This window comes from Diceros bicornis, chromosome 14, assembly GCF_020826845.1.
Source record: "Diceros bicornis minor isolate mBicDic1 chromosome 14, mDicBic1.mat.cur, whole genome shotgun sequence".
NCBI lineage: Eukaryota > Metazoa > Chordata > Mammalia > Perissodactyla > Rhinocerotidae > Diceros > Diceros bicornis.
The window spans coordinates 53246935-53262705 of NC_080753.1; the positions used below are offsets into that span (position 1 = coordinate 53246935).

Sequence of the window (15771 nt, forward strand, 5' to 3'; positions counted from 1 at the left end):
CCTTATGTAACACAGCTGCTCTAAAAAACAATGTATGTATGATTCTACTTATATGACATTCTGGAATAGACAAAACTATGGGGACAGAAAACATATCAGTGGTTATGTAACCACGGGACCAGTTTTAACTGACCCCATCTTATCCACAGAAGGTTAAAGTTGTTTTTCAGGGACAGTGAGCCAGAAAACTGCAAGCCAGAACATGCACAGAGGAGAAAATCTTGACCTGAAATAATACCCAAAACCAAAGATTCTCCCCCTACAGGACCAAAGGACCAGGACATAACTGGAACTTGAAAGCCAGACTCTCATCAGAAGCGAGGAGTCCACTGTCTAGGAAGAACAGGTATTAAAGCCTCTTTCCATACCTTACCATAAATGTTTAAAGCCCTCTGATCAAAACCTGCCCCACCAGTCTTCCGCATACCAGCCTGTTCCCCCTACCCTCTTAAATTTTGCCCCAAATCCTGGATCAGGGAGACAGATTTGAGAGCATTGCCTCCTGTCTCCTTGCCAGCAGACCTCATAATAAAGCCTTTTCTTTTCTCAAAAGCTGGTGCTATAATTATTGGCTTTTTACGCACATCAGGCAGTGAAATCCCTTTGTTGGGTATCAGTTACCAGAGCGGGGAGGAGTACTATAAAGGATCATGAGCTGATTTAGCCAAGTGAAAGAATTGTCCTACATCTTGATTATGGTGGTGGTTACATGACTGTGTCTGTCAAAACCCATAGAACTCTACACTAAAAAAAGGGTTAACTGTACTGTATGTAAACCATATTTAAAAATAAGGGGTATAGAATTTCAGTTTTGCAAGATAAAAAGAGTTCTAGAGATTTGTTGCATAACAATGTGAATGAACTTAACACTACAGAACTGTAGCCTTAAAACTGGTTAAGATGGTAAATTTGATGTTATATGTATTTTACTACAAATAAAAAAAGCCCAAATGAACAAAGTCTAATTAAATGTGAATTGCTGGTTGATTCAGTATTTATAAGCAGACAGCTTGCTAGCTTCAGAAGACATTGTTGGTATTAGCAGAGCAGAGGATATTCAGAGAAGTTAAAAATAAATGTCTGGAACACGAGGCTCAAAAACCTGGTAGTGCCAAATCAGATTTATTCCATAAACTGTTCCGTTGTTCAGATTTCACGTGTTGAAAAAAAAAACAGGCTCCCTAGCACCCCGGCCCCAGTGGTGGTGGCGGTCCGCTGGTGCCCCTGCCCCAGCGGCCCCAGCTACCCAGTGCCAGCAGCCCTGGCCCCCTCGTGCCCCAGACCCAGCTGCATCACTCGACCGTGCCCCGGCCACAGTTCCTTTGGCTTGACTGCACCCCATCCCCAGCTCCTTCAGCTTGACCGTGCCTCAGGATCAGCTGCTTCGGCTTGGCTGTGCTCAGGCCCCAGCTGCTTTGGCACCAACTACTTTTGCCAAGCCACGCTCCAGCTCCAGCTTCTTTAGCCCAGCCACACTCCAGCACCAGCTCCAGCTTCTTTGGCCCAGCCGTGCTTCAGCTCCAGTTGCGTTGACCCAGCCACACTCCAGCTCCAGCTGTTCCCGCGCTCCAACTCTAGCTGCGCTCCACCTCCGGCTTCTTTGGCCCACCCATGCCCAAGCTCCAGCTGCTTCAACCTACCCATGCTCCAGTCCCAGCTGTTCCCATGCTCCAGCTCCAGCTGTTCCTGCATTCCAGCCCCAGTAGCCTCTGTTCAGCCACGCTTCAGCTCAGCTGCACTTCAGCTCAGCCACAAGCCAACCAGAGTGCCCGTGGATCAAGGCAGTCACAGAATACACAGTTCTTGACCTCCACCCAGTGGCGGCCGGAGGAAACTGCAACCATATATTTTCAGTATGAGGAAAAATAAGCCAACACCGACAGGCACTATGCAAAAACACATAAAAGGAAAATGACAAGCATCCAGAAATCAACACTGAAAACACAGAAATGGATAACCTTAATGACAGACAATTCAAAATAGCTAACATAAAGAAGCTCAACGAAATACAAGAAAATACAGATAGGCAATTCAATGAAATCAGGAATTTCTTCACAAAAGGGATTGAAACTATAAAGAAAAACCAATCAGAAATCTTAGAGATGAGAAACACAATAGAGGAGATAAAGACAAATCTGGAAGCCTTAAGCATCAGAGCTGAAAATATGGAGGAAAGAATTAGCAATATTGGGGACAGCAATGCAAAAATGCTCCAGATGGAGGAGGAAAGAGAATTAAGACTAAAAAGAAATGAAGAAACTACGAGAAATATCTGACTCAATTAGGAAATCCAACATAAGGATTATAGGAATTCCAGAGGGAGAAGAAAGGGAAAAAGGAGCTGAGAACTTGTTCAAAGAAATAATAGCTGAGAACTTCTCAAACCTGGGGAAGGAGCTGGAAATACCAGTGAATGAAATCAATAGATCTCCTAAATATAGCAACATGAAAAGACTCTCTCCAAGGCATATAGTAGTAAAGCTGGCAAAAGTTAACGACAAAGAAAAAATATTAAGGGCAGCTAGACAAAAACAAAAAAATAATGTACAAAGGAATTCCTATCAGGCTCTCACCTGAGTTCTCAACAGAAACTTTACAGGCTAGGAGACAGTGGAACAACATATTCAAAATTCTGAAAGACAAAGAATACTCTTTCAGCCAAGAATACTCTATCCAGCAAAATTATCCTTCAGATATGATGGAGAAATAATAACTATCCCTGATAAACAAAAGCTAAGGGAGTTCACTGCCACAAGACCCCCACTACAAGAATTGTTCAAGAAGGCCTCATGCCTGAGGAAAAAAAGAGAAAGGCGATACAGAATTTTGAATGAGGAGAACAATAGATAAAACCAGAAAAATTGCAGCTGTCTATCAGAATAGATTAGCAAACACTTAATTATAAAACCAAAGATCAAGGGAAAGAAAACACCAAAAATAAATATAACCTCATCACTTTAAACACAAACTCACAAGATGGAATAAGTTGTGACAACAATAACTTGGGGAAGAGGAAAGGGATCGAATCGACTTAGTCTAAGGAAATAAGAGGCCATCAGAAAACGGACGATCACATCCACGAGATTTTTTATACAAACCTCATGGTAACTACTAACCAAATAATCAGAACAGAGTCACACACTATAAAGAGAAAACTAAGAGAACCACCATACAAAACTACCAAACTGAATTGGTAGTCCGAAACACATGGGATGAGAAACAAAAGAAATGCAAAAGAACCAGAAAATGAGCAATAAAATAGCAACATTAAGCCCTCATATATCAATAATTACCCTAAATGTAAATGGACTGAACTCTCCAAAGACACAGAGTGGTGTCTTGTTAAAAAACAAGACCCAACAATATGCTGCCTCCAGGAAACACATCTCAGCTCTAAAGACAAACACAGGCTCAGAGTGAAAGGATAGAAGACAATACTCCAAGCTAATGGCAAACAAAAGAAAGCAGCTGTTACCATACTTATCTCAGACAAAGCTGACTTCAAGATAAAAACAGGTAATGAGAGACAAAGAGGGGCAATGATAAAAGGGACACTCCACCAAGAAGACATATCACTTATAAATATATATGCACCCAACACAGGAGCACCAAAGTACATAAAGCAACTATTAACAAACCTAAAAGGAGATATTAACACCCCACTTACATCAATAGATAGATCATCCAGACAGAAAGTCAATAAGGAAATAATGGACTTAAAAAACTTGACGAGATGGACTTAATAGATATATATAGAGCACTCCATCCAAACACCGCAGATTACACATTCTTCTCAAGCACGCATGGAACATTTTCAAGGATAGACCATATGTTGGGAAACAAGGCAAGCCTCTATAAATTTAAGCAGGTTGAAATCATAACAAGCATCTTTTCTGACCATAATGCCATGAAGCTAGAAATCAACTACAAGAAAAAAAACAGGAAAGTGACAAAGATCTGGAGACTAAACAACGTGCTACTGAACGACCAATGGATCATTGATGAAATTAAAGGAGAAACCAAATCACATCTGGAGGAAAATGAAAATGAAAATACACTGGACCAACTCATATGGGATGCAACAAAAGCAGTCCTGAGAGGGAAACTCATAGCAATACAAGCCCACCTTAACAAACAAGAAAAAGCCCAAATAAGCAACCTCAAACTACACCTAAGAGAATTAGAAAAAGAAGAACAAACAAAGCCCAAAGTCAGAAGAAGGAGGGAAATAATAAAAATCAGAGGAGAAACCATAAAAACAGTAGAAAAGATCAATGAAACAAAGAGCTGGTTCTTTAAGATAAATAAAATTGACAAACCCTTAGCCAGACTCACCAAGAAAAAAAAGAGAAGTCTCAAATAAATAAAATTAGAAATGAAAAAGGATAAATTACAATGGATACCACAGAAATACAATGGATACCACAGAAATAAGAGAATACTATGAAAAACTATATGCCAACAAATTAGACAATCTAGAAGAAATGGATACATTCTTAAACTCATACAACCTCCCAAAAATGAATCAAGGAGAAACAGAGACTCTGAATAGATCAATCACAAGTAAAGAGATTGAAACAGTAATTTAAAAACCTCCCAAAAAATAAAAGTTCAGGACCAGATGGCTTCTCTGGAGAATTTTACCAAACATTCAAAGAAGATTTAATACTTATCCTTCTCAAAGAAGATTTAATACTTATCTTTCTCAAACTAGTCCAAAAAACAGAGGAAGATGGAACACTCCCTAACACATTCTACAATGCTAACATCACCCTGATACCAAAGCCAGACAAGGACAATAGTAAGAAGGAAAACTATAGACCAAACTATATACTAATATTATGCTGATGAACATAGATGCAAAAATCCTCAACAAATATTGGCAAACTGAATACAGCAATACAGTAAAAAGATCATACACCATGATCGAGTGGGATTTATACCAGGGACACAGGGATGGTTTAACATCCGCAAATCAATGTGACAGACTGTCTTGACATGAGTACAGCCATGTTTGGCTGCTCCATTGACCTACAGCCACCAGCACAAAAAGAAATATAAAAGCTGCTTTCTGCGTGGTGGGAACTGGCCCTTCTCCCACAGCGAGAGTTGCAAGTTGTAACATTTCAAGGCTCTTGGAGCATCACAGCACGAGATGGACTGGCCATCTGTGCCGGGCTAAGATGATAACCAAAGAGAACAATGCACATACACAATTACTGGGCTGGGACGTTAGCCAAGGGGCTCAGTGCACGTACGCCACTGATAACCATTTGTGCATGGGAACACTAGATGCTTGCTCTGTAAACTCTGTAACTGCTTATATAAACTGCTGGAAACTGAGACCTGGTGAGAGTTCCACCTGTGGAAGGGACACCTTGCCCAGGACGTGTGATCCTTGCCCAGCCGTGTCGATTGACAGGACTCTCCCGGCAGTGGGGCGTGGATGTTGTGAGTAATTGATTTATTGTGAAGTAATTGAGCTGATGTGTTCTCTTTTCGGTCAACCTGGTGTTTCTCTTTCCGGTTGATTTGTGTCATTTCCCTTCAGTCGATCTGGTGTTTCCCTTTCCGATCGATCTGATGTTTTTCCCTCTTATTATATGACCTATTCAGATCTGCTGCTATCTCAGCCGACGTGGATGTTTTCCCTTTCCAGTCGAGCTGGTGTTTTTTCCCTCTTATTATTTGACCTATTCGGATCTGTTAGCGGACTATGCCTTTACTATCCTCTATATAATAAAATATACCTTCAGTCCATTTGTTTGGAGTGGAAAGTTTCTTTTACATCTCTGATCGAATCCCCGAACCTCTCATAACACAGACCATATTAACAAAACGAGGAATAAAAACCACATGATCATTTCAATAGATGCAGAGAAAGCATTTAACAAGATCCAATATCCATTTATGATAAAAACTCTCAACAAAATGGGTATAGAAGGAAAGTACCTTAACATAATAAAGGCCATATATGACAAACCCACAGCTAACATCATACTCAATGGGGAAAAACTGAAAGCCATCCCTCTGAAAATAGGAACAAGACAAGGGTGCCCACTCTTGCCACTCTTATTCAACACAGTACTGGAGGTTCTGGCCAGAGCAATTAGGCAAGAAAAAGGAATAAAAGGAATACAAACAGGCAACAAAGAAGTGAAACTCTCACTGTTTGCAGATGACATGATCTTATATATAGAAAACCCTAAAGAATCCATTGGAAAACTATTAGAAATAATCAACAACTACAGCAAAGTTGCAGGGTACAAAATCAACTTACAGAAATCAGTTGCATTTCTATATGCCAATAACAAACTAACAGAAAGAGAACTCAAGAAGACAATCCCATTTACAATTGCAACAAAAAGAATAAAATATCTAGGAATAAATTTAACCTAGGAGGTGAAAGACCTATACAATGAAAACTATAAGACATTATTGAGTGAAATCAATGATGACATAGAGAAATGGAAAAACATTCCATGCACTTGGATTGGAAGAATAAACATAGTTAAAATGTCCATACTACCTAAAGCAATCTACAGATTCAATGCAATCCCAATCAGAATCCCAAGGACATTCTTCACAGAAATAGAAAAAAGAATACTAAAATTCATATAGGGCAACAAAAGACCCTGAATAGCTAAAGCAATCCTGAGAAAAAAGAACAAAGCTGGAGGCATCACAATCTCTGACTTCAAATCATACTACAAAGCGATAGTAATCAAAATGGCACGGTACTGGTACAAAAACAGACACACAGATCAATGGAAAAGAATTGAAAGCCCAGAAAAAAAACCTCACATCTACCAGCAGCTAATCTTTGACAAAGGAGCTAAGAGCACACAATGGAGAAAGGAAAGTCTCTTCAGTAAATGGCGCTGGGAAAACTGGACAGCCACTTCCAAAAGAATGAAAGTAGACCATATTCTTTTGCTATACACAAAAATTAACTCAAAATGGATCAAAGACCTGAAAGTGAGACCTGAAACTATAAAACTCCTGGAAGAAAATATAGGTAGTACACTATTCGTCATCAGTCATAAAGGGATCTTTTCCAATTCTGTGTCTACTGGGACAAGGGAAACAAAAGAAAAAATAAACAAAAAGAGCTTCTACAAGGCAAATGAAACCAGGATCAAAATGAAAAGGCAACCCACCAGCTGGGAAAAAATATTTGCAAACCATATATCCAACAAAGGATTAATCTCCATAATATATAAAGAACTCACACAACTGAACAACAACAAAAAAACAACCCAATCAAAAAGTGGGCAGAGGAAATGAACAGACACTTCACCAAAGAAGATATACAGATGGTCAACATCACTAATCATCAGGGAAATGCAAATCAAAACCACACTAAGATATCACCTTACACCCGTTAGAATGGCTATAATCACCAAGACAAAAAATAACAAATGTTGGAGAGGATGTGGAGAAAAGGGAACACTCATACACAGCTGGTGGGAAGGCAAACTGGCACAGCCTCTATGGAAAACAGTACGGAGATTCTTCAAAAAATTAAAAATAGAAATACCCTATGATCCAGCTATCCCACTATGTGTATCTATGTAACAAACCTGAAATCAACAATCCAAAGAGGTTTATGCACCCCTATGTTCACTGCAGCCTTATTCACTATAGCCAAGACATAAAAGCAACCCAAGTGTCCCTCAACTGATGATTGGATAAAGAAGGTGTGGTATATACATACAATGGAATACTACTCAGCCATAAAAAAGATAAAATTGTCCCATTTGCAACAACAGGGATGGACCTGGAGGGTATTATGTTAAGCGAAATAAACCAGAAAGAAAAAGACAAACACTGCATGATTTCACTCATAAGTGGAAGATAAACTAACACATGGACAGAGAGAACTGCTTGGTGGTTACTAGGGGAAAGGGGGGTGGGGAGTGGGCACAAGGGGTGAAGGGATACGTTTATATGGTGACTGACAAACAATAATGTACAACAAAAATTTCACAATAAAGGAAAAAAAACAGAATGGAAATGTTCTCTGTGATAGATCTCTTTGGAATATAAAATTGATGGGGAAAAGTCAAGTGCAAATAGTGTTTTGTAAGAGAAAGGGAAGGGGGTATACGTATATACCATAGTACTTACTTGCATTTGTGTTTTAAAAAATGGAAGAATTCACAAGAAATTATTAAAAAGAATTGGTGGTGGGGTGGGAAACAGGATGTGTGGAAACAAGAGTGGAAGCAAGGATTTTCAATACATGTGTTTACATATTGTTTGCAGTGTCAACGTTCTCCTGCCCAAGACCAGGAACACACCTGCAGTGGGCAAGTTGCAAGGAGGGAGCAGCACGCCATGAAGAATGGCAGGTGTCTCAGGAACAGCGTTGGAAAGGATTTATTACAGGATTTGGGCTTGTGTTAGGCAAGGCTGAGGAGGGCGCTTGGAAGTTGAGGCTTCTTCATTCTAGATTGGATGCTGTCAGCAACAGCATATTTTGACTGGATATTTTAATGAACCTTGTCTAAGAGGTGGAAGGAGTGAAGTGAGGCTAGAGCTGTGATTGGTCAAGAAACAGCAGGATAGGAGGATGTTTTGTCATTTTTGTGGTTTAGACAGTGTTCTTGTTTTTGTCTGGGTTTAGACCTAATGACAGAGTTGGCTTATTTTTGTACTGATTCACCGTTGTCACAGCGTAGCCTTGTCCGATGGTGGTGGTCTATGAAATTATTCATGTTCAAGAGGAGATCACCAAGGCCTATCAAATAGTGCCAGGCCCAAAACTGGAAGGAAACCCCATGTGCTTCAACTTATAAATGGGTAAACAAATTGTGGTTCATCTGTACAACAAAATGCTATTCAGCAATAAAGAGGACAAACTGTTAATAAATGCAACAACATGGGTGAATTTTTAAAGTATTACACAATAGTAACTTGACAGTGAAAAACCTGGCAGACACCTTAACCAAGTGATCACAGTTAACATCACCAGCAATTAGATATTCTGATTCCATCTACCTCCCGATATGATGCAATGAGAAGGGCTAAACATCACTTCTGTGGTATTTTTCCCCAAAATGCATTAGCTCAATTTAATTATGAGAAAACATCAGACAAACCCCAATTGGGGGGCATTCTACAGCAAAACTGGCCAGTACTCCTCCATAGAAGTTATCAAGGTTATGAAGATAAAGACTGGGAACTTGTCCCGGGGGGAGACTAAGGGGACATGACTAGTAAATGCAACATGGGATTCTGGATTCAAGACACGAAAAGGGACGTTAGTGGGAGAACTGGCAAAATTTGAATGACGTCTGCAAATTAGTAAATAATACAGTATCAGTGTAAATGTCCTAGTTTAGATCATTCTACTCTAGTTAGGTAAGATGTTAACCTTGGGGGAAATTGGGTAAATAGTATACGGGAACTCTGTATACTACTTTTGCAACATTTCTGTAAACCTAAAATTATTTAAAAATAAAGTTGCTTTTGGGGCCGGCCCAGTGGTGTAGTGGTTAAGTTCACATGCTCCGCTTTGGCAGCCCAGGGTTCGCAGGTTCGGACCCCAGGGGCGGACCTATGCACTGCTTATCAAGCCAGGCTGTGGCAGGCGTCCCACATATAAAGTAGAGGAAGATGGGCACAGATGTTAGCCCAGGGCCAATCTTTCTCAGCAAAAAGATGATTGGCAACAGATGTTAGCTCAGGGCTGATCTTCCTCACCAAAAAAATAAAGAAAAAAAAATGAAGTTGCTTTCTTTTTTGTGTGTGTGAGGAAGATCAGCCCTGAGTTAACATCCATGCTAATCCTCCTCTTTTTGCTGAGGAAGACCGGCTCTGAGTTAACATCTACTGCCAATCCTCCTCATTTTTTCCCCAAAGCCCCAGTAGATAGTTGTACGTCATAGCTGTACATCCTTCTAGTTGCTGTATGGGGGACGCGGCCTCAGCATGGCCGGAGAAGCGGTGCGTCAGTGCACGCCCGGGATCCGAACCCGGGCCGCCAGTAGCAGAGCGCGCACACTTAACCGCTAAGCCACGGGGCCGGCCCAAAGTTGCTTTCTTTTAAAGAAGGAAAAGCATTATGTTAAGCTAAAGAAGCCAGCTACAAAAGGCTACATACTGTTTGAGACCATTCATCTGATATGCTGAAATGGCAAAACCATAGGCACAGAAATCACATCCATGGTTTCTAGGGACTGGGGGCGGGGAAGTCAGGGAGGGCCAGGGAACTTTTTTAAAGCACTGGAAAACTCTATGTCTTTATTTTGTGGTGTTTTTTCAAAACTCATAGAACTGTATAATAAAAAGGGTGAATTTTACAGTATACAAGTTGTATTTCAATAAACCTCACTTAAAAATAACAAGAAACAAGCATGTCGACAAATTTTCATTGTAACTTGTCTCTGCTGTAATCAAAAAAACTGCACAAGAAGCTAGGAATACTAAAAAAGAGAGTAGGTTAAGAGAAAAATGGTGAAGTGTTGGTTTCCAGAACAACCTCAGGGGACAAGACCCTCTGGCTGCCTGGAGTCATTTCTGCAGAGAAGGAATGCAGGTCAGAGCCAAACCGAGCACCAAAAAAAAGACCTCTGGCTGACTGGCTGCCAAGGGGAGGAGGTGGGCAGACTCAGATGCCCTAGCAGCCTACAGACCGCAACAATGGGGATGCCCGACCCTCGTGAAAGCCACCCCAGTGCTCTATTTAAAGGAAGCATAGATGAAATGGCTTGGCATGATTTTCAACCTGCATGGGCATGATAAGCTTTTGACAAACTTCAATTTATCTGGAAAAACTAATTATGTGGAAGACTTCAATAAGCGACAAATGAGGTGTTACTAGTTTATTTTTTTTAATTATGGAAAAATTTAAACATATAATGAAATCTATTAATATATATTTAAATACATATTTAAATATAGTTTTTATATTTATATCTTATATAAAATATAGTGAAGGGGAGGAGGCCTATCCTCTACCCACTCTGGGTCCTTTCTACCTGGGCTACAAATTAAATTGACATGAGACCGAATAGCAGGAGAAAAATCAAACAAAGCTTTATAACATGCATACATGGCAGAAACCAGGGAAACTAGTTTCTTGACAAAATGGCAGAGGTTCTCTTCTGAAATAGATTTAGATAAAGACAAAGAAGGATGTTGGGGGTTGGGGAGTCAGTTATGGGCGATTACCAGACACGCACAGTAAGGTTATTATGCAGCCTCGCACTCGGAATTGACAAGTTTCTAGAGATGCAGTCATCTGCCCTCTTCCCAGTACAGAGAGGGAGATACCTTTACAAGTGGAGATTTCCCTTACAAATGTAAATGTCTGGTAAACAAAACTTTGATAAGAGTAGGCTTAGCAAGGACTCTCCCACTCTATTGCGTTCAGGTATAAGTTTGGGGGAAGGTCACAATTTCTTTCAGAGAAAATAATCAAGGTAGAGAGACATTTTGAGGTGGCCACTTTTGATCTCCCACAATAGTATGATGAACCCTTATGTTCCCATCACCTAGCTTCAATAATTATCAAGGGGGTTTTCCCAGATCCATTTAAGGCTTTAAAATATTGTCATACATGATAATTGTTAAACTTGCACATCTTGATGAAAACTGTGAAGATTAAAGTTCCCAATACTGCCTAACTTTACTAAAAGCTCCTTACTTGTTGCATAAAGTTACTTATGCTATCATTTTGAGCTTCATATATATTTTAGTTACTTCTCTCAAAGATGAAGATGTTTGATTCCACTGTTGCTTTCCAATGTTTAAATTGGGAGATATCCATTAGATCCAGAAAATTCTTTTCTTCTTCTGTAGGTTTTTATTTTTTTTATTTTTTATTTTTTTTTATAATTTTACTTATTTTTTCCCCCAAAGCCCCAGTAGATAGTTGTACGCCACCGCTGCACATCCTTCTAGTTGCTGTACGTGGGATGCGGCCTCAGCACAGCCATAGAAGTGGTGCGTTGGTGCACACCCAGGATCCGAACCCGGGCCGCCAGAAGCGGAGCGTGCGCACTTAACCGCTAAGCCACGGGGCCGGCCCTTCTGTAGGTTTTTAAATGTTGGGAAATATTCCCACTAATTGTCAAGAATTCTAGATCACTCCTCAATAAACTGTCATAGTTTTTCTCAGACATGACAGTAGTATTTTAAAAGGCATTAATAATTTAAAATTGGATCAACAGAGCATCAACATAAAGCAAGAGTGACTATACCTGCACTGCTACATGTATAGCTCTTCTGCATTAGGGTCTAAATGATGGGTCTTCTATTGGATAGCTGTGAGATGAAGGCAAATCATCACCCTACTCTGAACATGAGTGTTGAATTTGTTGCTAATTATAAAGAGTTGTCAAAAATTTGAGACTATTAAGGAATTTTTCACCATAAGATTGATAAGATTAGGACTTGTATTATTTGGGTAAAAGGTTACTAATTTTTTATCTAAGTTTTTCTTTATTTCATTTATTTATTTTTTTGTGACGAGATCAGCCCTGTGCTAACATCTGCCAATCCTCCTCTTTTTTTTTTGGCTGAGGAAGACTGGCCCTGGGCTAACATCCTTGACCAACTTCCTCCACTTTATATGGGATGCCGCCACAGCATGGCTTGCCAAGCAGTGCGTCAGTGCACCCAACTGCTTGTGCCACCAGGCTGGCCCCATATCTAAGTTTTTCTATTCAAATGTTTTCATTACTGAGTAACAATAATTACTTTCACCATAACACTGAACTCAAAATAATAGAAAAAACTTTAACTTGCTCATTTCAACACTTCCAAAAATCACTAGTTTCTAGATTCTTTGCCTGGAAAAGGCAATCAGCAAGTACTTTTTGGGAAGAAAGCTTTAGTTCTCATCTTCTACGAATTATAATGCCTAATGAAATACACACATATTATATATATATAAATATATTTTATATATTTATATATAAAAATATATATACACATATATACATATATATATGCATGTATACACACTCTCATGGATTGCATACAAGTAAAATACTCTTTCTAAACATGTATATTCTTTTTATTTCAAAACGTTTATTATACTGTTAAAAAAAGAAACAGGCCCAAGGTGAAGTCACTGGCCCCCAGGACAGCAAACCAAGATTTAATTGCAGGGTCAGCCCCTCCCAGGAATGTGTCCTTAAATGACCAGTCTGGAGATTCCTGATCAACACTTGTGAGCTAATCTGCTGCCCTTCCCCCAAAGAAAGGTGACCTTGCCTGAAACAATCCTTTCTTTTCTTTTGCTAATAACTTTCTTGTCCCACCCAGTTTCTGCCTATAAATACCTTCCATTTTGTAAAACTCCTCGGAGCACCCTTCTATTTACTAGATGGGCTTTACTACATTGGGATGCCCAATTCATGGATCATTGAATACAGCCAATTAGATCTTTAAATTTACTTGGTTGAATTTTTGTTAACACATTAATTTATTACCGGAATCTAAGTTTTTCATGTCTATCTGAAGTAATGAATCAGTGAGATAATTTTGGTTTCATGGGTTACAAAACCTACTCTACTGCCTGCTTTACTAGTCAACATTTCACATGATTTTTTTTTAATGAATGTGGGAATTGTTTTGCTAAATTTTCCATTAATTTACAAGATGTTCTGCAAGTTTCAGTAAATGTGAAAACAAAGTAGAGATTAAAAACAAAACGTGTAGGCGTTTTCGAACAATGCCACCTGAAATTTATTTCCCAGACTGGAAAATGCTCAGAATGTAAGACTACTTCCAAGATGCCACCACAAAGTACATATTGGAAGTATCCTCTGTGCCAACATTCATCTGCTTTTCTCGGGGGTGGGGGTGAACAGTGGTTCTACCTTCCACAAGTTTACAACCCTGTTCAAGTGTAAAAGTAAATTCCTGGAGGGCAAGAAGGCCACCGCTGTGCTGAGCCAGAGAGCAGAGAACTCAGGTTATCTAACCCAGAAGCCCTCAGCTGCCCGGGAGAAGCCACCAATTACTCTGCCTTGATTTTATCTTCAGGGTGGGAAGACAGGCCTCCGGGGAGGAAATAAACTCATTCATCAAATAGTCATTGGGAGCTGTCTGGGTGCCGGTGACACTACTCTGGGTGAAGGGCAGTCCCGTTTGCCCGGGCTTTCTTGTGAAACCTGCAACTCACCTACCAAATTAGAAAAAAAGAAAAAAGTCTGAATGTTCCCTGGGAAAAGGAGACACCCTACCAATTCTAAAAAATACAATAAATGAAAGGTTTTATCAGGAATTCGTGAGAAAAAAAATTTACAAAAAACATTAAATACATGATAAGTATATTGCAAAAGAACTGCAAAAACTTACACAGGTGTTCAATAAATACTTTCTGAACACCAGAGAGCCACATAAATGCAATGCACCAGTCTCCAGCTGTCAACACTGGCAGACTCATTCCCTCTCACGCCTCTACCACCTGCTCTTGTCACACAGACCTCCTCCACCTTGCTAAACCCAACGGTCTCTCCATCCTCCTCCTCGATCATGTCCAATCTCTGACCCATGCGATCACCTCTCCGGGAATCACCTGCTTCCAGACGCCACCCTCTCCTGGTTTTCCTCCTACCTCTCTGATCTCCCATCCTCCCAGGTCAGCAGACTGCATTCCTCCCTCCAACTGTCCAAGACCGCTCCCACCTCACGCAGCCAAGCCTGAGCTCTGGAACTTTCCCCGCACCTTCTCCCCACAAAACTTTAAGGCGCCATCCTCCTTGGCGCCGACTTCTCCCTCTCTCTCCCCTCTCACACCCCACAGCCAGGCTGGTCAGCAAATCCTGACGGCCGCACCTGTAACCTACACCCGGAACTAGTTCCCTCCTCCCACGCCCACAGCCACCACCCCGACCCAGGCCACCACCATCTGCCACCCGGGCTGCTGCAGTGGCCAGAGTGACTCTACTCAAAGGGGACGCTCTGCTCACAGCCCTCCCCGGGCTGCCCCTTCCCAGCGGCCTACCAGGCCCACCTGCTCGGCCGCGTTCCTTTCCAACCTCATTTCCTGCCCCCTCCCTTGTCTCCAGGACGCAGCTGCGCCGCGCTTTGCCCAGAACGAACCTCGGGCCTCCAGACGTGCCGCTGCCCCCGGAGCTCTCCCCCGGCCCCTCGCCCCACCACCGTCGCCCCACCACGCCAGGAAGCTGCAGGCCCGCATGCGCGCCGCGGACGGCCCGGCACCGTCCCCTCCCCCGCCCCGGGGACCCCGCGTCCGCACCGGGCGGCGCGCGCAGCCCCATGGGAGCGCGTGCGCGGCCGCCGGGGCCGAGCGAGGCCGCGCAGACCCCGGGCCGCGCGATGACGCACCTGCGGGAGGCGGGAGCGGCGGCGGCCCCGGCGCGGGGGCGGGGCGAAGAGGCCGCGGGGCGGGGGGGAGCGCCGGGGGCCCTTCCGTGGTCTTGTGAATCGCTGACTAATTGTCTCTTTGCTTCTCTTAATTGGGGGGACGGCGGGGGCGGGGGAGGCGGCAGTGTCTTGCTGCGTCTTGGTGAGCTTCCCAGATATGTCCTGATTACTACCCGCTTTCCTCCTGGAGCCCGCAGTTGGATCCACAACTTCGGGACAGGGCATTTCAAATGTTGGGGCAGCTCTTCCTGAAATGCTATTTCCAAAGATGGTTAGTTGGGTTTCCAGGCTAGCCCACCAAACCTGAGTGCTGGTGCTGAGGTCCTCACCCGAGTTTCCAAAGGAACAGTTTCAGGGCCTCTAGGACTTGGTGACCTACGTGGATCCACGTGTCTGATTTCCCTTAAAATCTTTTTCTTTGAT

General features: G+C 41.9%; 1 protein-coding gene across 3 annotated transcripts in view; it reads right to left on the reverse strand.

Moving 5' to 3' along the window:
* SIRT5 (sirtuin 5) overlaps positions 1-15221 on the reverse strand; it is a 49223-nt gene extending 34002 nt beyond the window's left edge. Inside the window, exon 1 of one of the 3 annotated variants that reach the window (XM_058555242.1) lies at positions 15064-15221. The gene's annotated coding sequence lies outside the window, so the exon portion shown is untranslated. Of the gene's footprint in view, positions 1-14575; positions 14597-15063 lie in introns of those variants that run through there. The other 2 variants (XM_058555239.1, XM_058555241.1) reach the window with 2 other exon arrangements.
* Between the last annotated feature and the right edge of the window lie 550 nt (positions 15222-15771).